This window comes from Lepisosteus platostomus, chromosome 3, assembly GCF_059453375.1.
Source record: "Lepisosteus platostomus isolate fLepPlt1 chromosome 3, fLepPlt1.hap1, whole genome shotgun sequence".
NCBI classification, from domain to species: domain Eukaryota; kingdom Metazoa; phylum Chordata; class Actinopteri; order Semionotiformes; family Lepisosteidae; genus Lepisosteus; species Lepisosteus platostomus.
This window is the reverse complement of record NC_142613.1, coordinates 16,296,521-16,303,573: the sequence shown is the minus strand read 5'-3', so window position 1 is coordinate 16,303,573 and position 7,053 is coordinate 16,296,521.

The window sequence follows — 7,053 nt, the reverse complement described above, 5'->3', positions numbered from 1 at the left end:
CACGAAGAAGGTAGACACAGCCCTGAACAACAGCATGCGCATTGTAACTGGATGCATAAGATCTACGCCCACTGAATTGCTACCGATTCTCAGCGGCATCTCTCCACCTAACCTTCGCAGAGAAGCAAGTTGCATCAACCTTGCAATAAAAGCCTCGGATGACTCCAACCACCTGCTGCACGATGCCATCTGCAACCAGAACACTACAATCCTCTGATAAGAAAACCAGCACTCACCTTCTAACACAATGAGGGCCTTATGAAAGAAGCAAACAACGACAATGGCACTAATTGGGCTAACAAAAAGTGGCAAGATGCGTGGAATAATAACAACCACAGACTGAAACAATTTATTGACAAAGTATCCAACAAACCCGCTGGAAATGACCTACCCAGACAAGCCTGGGTCAAGCTGAACCAACTAAGAACCGGACATGGCCGTTTCTGGGCCACTGTACATAAGTGGCGTCTCACTGATGACCCAACTTGTGAATGCGGCGATGGCAAGGAGCAGACGGCAGACCACATCCTATACTCCTGCCCTCGCTTCAGATTCCCCGGCAACTTTATTGATTTGGATGATGCCAGCCGCAACTGGCTGAGGCACCTGACTGTGACAATATAACTATGTAACCTCTGCATGTTAAGCTCATACAAATATATATAGAGGTGAAATGGGAAGCAATGGGAGAAATCTTTAATCTTCACAGCCCTAACATGTTCTCTGAAGAGGTCTCCGAGTCTCATTTCTGTTTTCTCGATGTAGATGGCTGGGCATTTACAGCAAGATATACAGGAAATAAGGTTGCTGGAGGTACAAGACGTCATTTGAGTGATCTGGAATTGTCCTGAGGGGCCTTGAATGAGTGTGGTGTTAGATGTGTACTTGCAGGTGATACAGCGAGCTCTGTTGCATGGGAAAGTGACAGTTGTGCATGATTACAGAGGTCAGTTGAGGGAGCCGTGAACAAAGGTTACACAGATTAGGTTGTCGGCTATATGAGTCCACTTGAAAAAATAATCGCTTTGCTGCGTAAACTTCAAGAGTTGATATACACTGAGCACCTCTTAGCGTGTACTTTTTGCATAATTATTTTTGTGCAATATTTTAAATTTTTAAAAAAAATTAAGATGCCATTTGATATAAATATTTTAGAAATGTGGAATATGTGAAAGGCAATCATGGATTATAGGTCATGATAATAGTTTTCTTTTATTTTTGTGTTGTTTTTTGTATTTATTGTGTTTGAGAATTAAAACATTCAAATATAATCTGAATGCTGCTTGTGCCAATTCTTACACTTATTCAGCTTAAAAGGGATGCTTAGAAGGCCTTTCGAATTGACATTATTTCCAGTGTATTTGAAACTTGTTTTATTCATTTCTAGCTCTGTTTAGCTCTGTCTGCTCTGTTTAGATTTGTTTTGCCTTGTTTATTAGACACACTGACCAGCCATGCATTGGTAATGTACACCCCAGAGATGTTAACTGTAGAATGAGTAATATTATACTTGATAGTCCATGATTACATGTAATGCATGAGTTATCTGTTGGTTCATTTTAAAACTTGAACTGTATTGACCATTTGACTGTGATTTTTTCTGTTTTGCCAAATTAATATTTATGCTTTCTCAATTACAGAATAAAAATCAACAAAACCCCTTTCATTTGAAAGTAGTAACTGGACTTCTAACCTGGTCTGATTTTTTATATTCTTCAGATCGAAACGAGAGAAAAAAACAGCAAGAATTCACTCAGGATACTGGGAAATATAAGCAGCTCATATATCTTATTATAACAAAGAGGTGGGAGGAAAGAGGAAGGGAGACTTGGAGGAATTAAAAAGATTAAGTTTTTCCTTCTGCAAATCTATGATTGAAATCAGGCCTACTAAAAAGATTAATTCCAATTGCAACTTATCAAAATATTGTTTTACAAATTTAATGCCATGTTTTAAGGCACTGTTTTCGGTCTGTGATTATAATGAGGTTAATATATCTTTCAGATATGTATTGAATGTACATTTTCCATTGATACACCAAAGTGCTGGGGCAGTGCAAAACACTTTTTTATAATATGTATTGTTTTGCTGTTCTTTCCCTAAATAAATTAGGCTGTTAAATATCCTATAATAACGTAGACAAGTTGCTGCCTCAATGTTCTCTGAAACAAAGATGAAACATAAACCTGCAACATTTTACTGGCACATCCTTTTTAATACATTTAATCTGAAATACATCCCATTCACAAAGGTTTAACATCCACAGCATGTACTTGTTACACTGCAGGATAATTTTTACATAGTACAGCATGATTTTAATGATTGGTAAAAACAGTCAGAATGTTTTACTCGAAGATTGGTTAAAACAAGCAGAAGTTTCATTTTGGAAATGCGATAAAAAGAAGTACATACTGGCCTGCTGTCACCATTCCAACACAGTGTGTCATACATAATTTTAAGATAATGGCAAAAAAACATCTATGAACCATGCAGTGCAAAAGGGTGTTTATTGAACAGGGGGAACTTTTGTGCTTTTTGCTTAAAACCAAAAATGGATTAAATTTGTTATTCAGGAGGCTTCCTGCAGTAAACAATTATAATAAAATGATGGCTTGTCTTCACAATCATGGTTCCCTGAAAAGAAATGTACTCATCACCATAGGGGGAATTTCTTGTTACTGATGTTGTACTGAGTCCTTATACCCAGTTAGACTGAAGGGACTTAATCACATCATCCTAGGGGTCCAGCCTTTCTTCTAAACATGGAATGGCAAGGGATGCTATATGATCAGGTGCGACTAGTCGCTGATGCCTGCACTGGAGCTGAAGGCTGCATCATACAGCTTGGAACCATCTGCCATGAGGTTATCGGGTTCCAGTGTTCTGTTGGGCTGGAGCCATAACGAGCAGTGTCATGGAGTGGGGTCTCTCGTGAGGAACATCTATGACTAGTGCTACTGGGGTTTTGGCAGGTTACATTTGTGCTTCTGGGCTGATAACATAGCAGGATGTAGTCTCACAGCAGCCAGGAGATCAGCTCCATGCTTTTAACCAGACAGTGGGCTACGCCATCCACCTTCAGAAAAAGGCTCTCTTAAGGCTTTGGCGCCACAAGGCTGAAGGGAGAGCGAGGAGTGCTACGGCAGTTTTAAAGGGGATTCATAATCTTGTGCCTCAACCGAAAGCAGAGGCAAATGCCATCAGAACAGGAAGGAGGTTCTGGAGATCAGTGTCAAGAGTTCTTAAGGTGTAGACCAATGCTTGAGGCTGAAGTTGGTGTTGTTGATTCCAAAGAAAAAGTTGCCGGAGCTCAGGGTTGAGGTTCTACCAGCTAGTATCCTGAACTCTTGTAGTTGAAGAAAATGCCATTGAGGCTGTAGTGGAATTTTAGAGGCCCAGGACAGAGTTCTCAAGGCACAAGATCAATGAGGTCCAAAGCATGGACCTTTGTGCTCCACCAGAGTGATAGTTGAAGATGGTGACAGAGCAGTACAAGGATTATGGTTTATACAGCTGTGAGACAAAAATGGCAAAGAGCAACCTAGCCATTCTGAATTAAGGAGAACAGGCAGACCCCTGGGAAGACTTTGCTTGGTCCCTTCAGACTAATTTGTTTCAGTATAACTTTTATTCAGTATTGAAAAGGGATGTCACTATTTCTTTCTGACATGTTGTATATTGCCAAGCCCTTATAGTTATGCACTATAACAAGCCAAGGGAAAACATGAATAATGCATTGAAATACTACTTCTGCCTTTCCCCCAATGAAATATCAAGTTTTTTTAACTGAGATGGAAATATTAAAAACCCCTCAGGTATATTTCTGCTATGTAATGTACATCTCCTTTCATGCCTTTGTGCTGCAGATACATTCTTATATGGCCAAAAAGGTTTCCAGAATGTATTCTGTATCACAGTTCTACAGACAGAATAATTCATAAGACATGTTTAAGGTTTGACTTTGTGTCTACTTCCTGACTTTTTGGGAAAATACTCCAGAATTTAATGGATTTTCTAGCTGTAAAACGCATAAAATATATCTGAAATTGTGATATAGATAACAACAATTAACCCTTTTCTGAAAAAAAAGGTAAAGAAATCATTTGAAGTTGTTTTATACACATTATAAAAATATTGTACATGTTTTCATTGCTTTTTAGACATTACAGAGAGTGTAACCAGATAAGGTCATCCTCAGTATCACCAGTTATCTATCCCCATAAGAGTACATAACGCACTCTTTATGAGTGCGTTATGTGCGTTATGGAGGACTTTCGGAGACACAGGCCATACACTCACAGCCCACTCAGTATTGATGGAACGGAAGTGGAAACAGTCACCAGCTTTAGGTTTTTGGGAATTCACATCTCTAAAGATCTAACCTGGACTGTGCACACTGACTCTATCATGAAGAAGGGTCAGCAGCGCCTTTATTTCTTGAGGTGCCTCAAGCGATGGGGGATGCCAATACATGTGTTGGTGAACTTCTACCGCTGCACCACCGAGAGCGTCCTCACCAACGGGATCACCGTGTGGTATGGCAACACCTCTTCGCGAGAAAGAAAGGCACTGCAGAGAATGGTCAATATGGCCCAGAAGATCATCGGCTGCGGTCTCACCGAGATTAAACAGCTCTATGAGGACCGCTGCCATGGTAGAATTCTGGCCATCACAGAGGACAGTCACCACCCCGGGCATGAGCTCTTCACCCCACTGCCCTCAGGCAAGAGATATAAGAGCATACGGACACTTACCACTAGATTCTTCAATAGCTTCTATCCACAAGCAGTGAGACTGGCAAACACTTTTAGCCATCCCCCTCGGACCACACCTACACCATCACCATCTACCTCTTTATGATTTCTTATCTATTGCACATCTCCAGTCATTGTTTACACGTCTGTATTGTTTACATTCAAACTGTCTACATGTTTACTTGCACATTGTCTATTGTTTGTTTTTACATTGTCTTGATGCACTGTTTGCACTTTGTCTTGTTTTTTACACTTGTTTTACAATCGAGAGACTTTCTGTGAGTAAGAATTCCATTGTACCAGTACCGGTTACATATGGCAATAAAGTTCAAGTTCAAGTTCACAAAAAGGTTTACGATCCAGACTGAACGGCACTAGAATTCACAAAAGGGTTTAAAATCCAAACACATCTGCACCACAGTGAAAGAAACGGCTAAAGATACGAACAGAACTGCACAAGAAAATAACTCCCCTCCCTACCACAGTCCCAAACCAGTAAAGGTAAGAGTGAAGTGTGATGACAACAAGTGACAATTTTCTTCACCCGATGAAAGGACCAGTGGGATGGTAAACTTTGGAATCCAAGTTCTTTTTCTCAGTGCTGTGCAGGAACATTCACTGCAGATTCAGTCACAGTTCAGACTGCCAGATTGCAGGGCTTTCAAACACGCATCACCAGCTATTCCTGAAGAGTGAGGAGGCTGTTCTCTATTAAACTGGGGTGGGAGGGGGGGCTGGGGGTTTTGAGATTTGAGAGAGAAACGACTCCATAATTAGTTCTGTTGTAGCCTCTGTGCTTTCTAAACCTTGGATTTCTTCAATTTATTCCTGTCAGAGGTGGCAAATGTTTCGGAATAGTCATTGATCCCCAAGTCACCCATGACCTGTGTTATAAATTGTGCAGGTGAGGCTATGAGCCAACTTAGAATTGTGTGGACCCAGCAGAAATACACATTGTGCTTATCTCTGTTGCTGGTCAATATCTCCTTTTGTCCTTAAAAACTAAAGAATAGTTTCATATTTATACATCTTTAACCTCTTCCGGAGCCAGTTCATAAACCACTGTAAAGTGGCTCACTTGAATAGCCTTTTTTTCATACAAAAGAACAGCTACAAATGTGAACAGGCCATTTGGTCCATCTAGCCCATTTGGTATGGTTCTGCATTGTTTTGTTTTTTTGCTTTTGCTTGCTGTTACGTCCCAGTTTGTGGTCTATGTGTGTTTGTTGTTATGTTCCACACTTCTGACTCTGATTGTTCTCCCTTCCCCACTGGCCAACCATCACACTATTGTTTCCGTATAGCATCATCTTCAATTAGCTTCTCGACCAATCACAACTCATCTTATTCACTATATTACATGGAGGTTTACAGAAGGAAGAGGCCTTTCGTTTGACTTTGGTCCTGCTCGGCTTTGGTTTTCGCTTCACTTCGCTTCGCTTCACTTCGCCTCGCTTTGCTTTTGGTTTTGCTTCGGCTTTGTTGGTTTGTTGTTTTGCTTTGTGTGTGTGTGTTTTCGGATAGCTTCGGCTTTGTTGTTTTGTTGGGTTCTGTTCGTCTCTTTGTACTTTCGTTTGTTTGTGTTATCCTTATCTTGCCATTACCTTGCCCAAACTTGTTATTGTATCAATCTCTGTGTTCTTTTGTACCCTGTTACTTGTCTACTCTCGTTTGTATTCGTAGTTCACTTGTGTTTTTTTGTGAACTTTTGTGTATAGAGTTAGTTCAGGTTGTTGGGTACACACGTAGTTAATTATTGTAGTAGTAACACTAGTTAAGTACGGGTGAGTGCCGTTTGTCTTGTATGGTTTTGGGTAGTCAGTGGAAGTAAGCTAGGGTGTTGAAGACGCCGAAGACCATGTGTTTCGGGTTTTTTTGTAGTCAGGTTAGCTTTCCCTCATTTCCCTCATTCATTCTTAGCCAGCTCCATTTTGTTTGTTATTTTCTTTTCTTTGGCAATGTGTCCAATTACAAACCAGTCACTTATTCATCTTAAAATCATCACTTTTGCACCGACCCTTAATATCACGCTTCCTAGTCCTTTACCAGAACCCACCTGCATCCAAAAATTATTCAAAATGTTACACCCCTTTACCCCTAGACACGTGGGGTTGTAACACTTGCTGTTTGACAATCGAAGGTCATTCAGTTAATTCACCTGTTTGACAATCGAAGGTCATTCAGTTAATTTCACCCTTCAGTGTTCAAAGTAAAATTGTTGTTGAAGCACCAGGGTATATTGGATGGGCTTTAATGTAAGATTATTATTCATGGCACCTGAAGTTGGAGATTGACACAC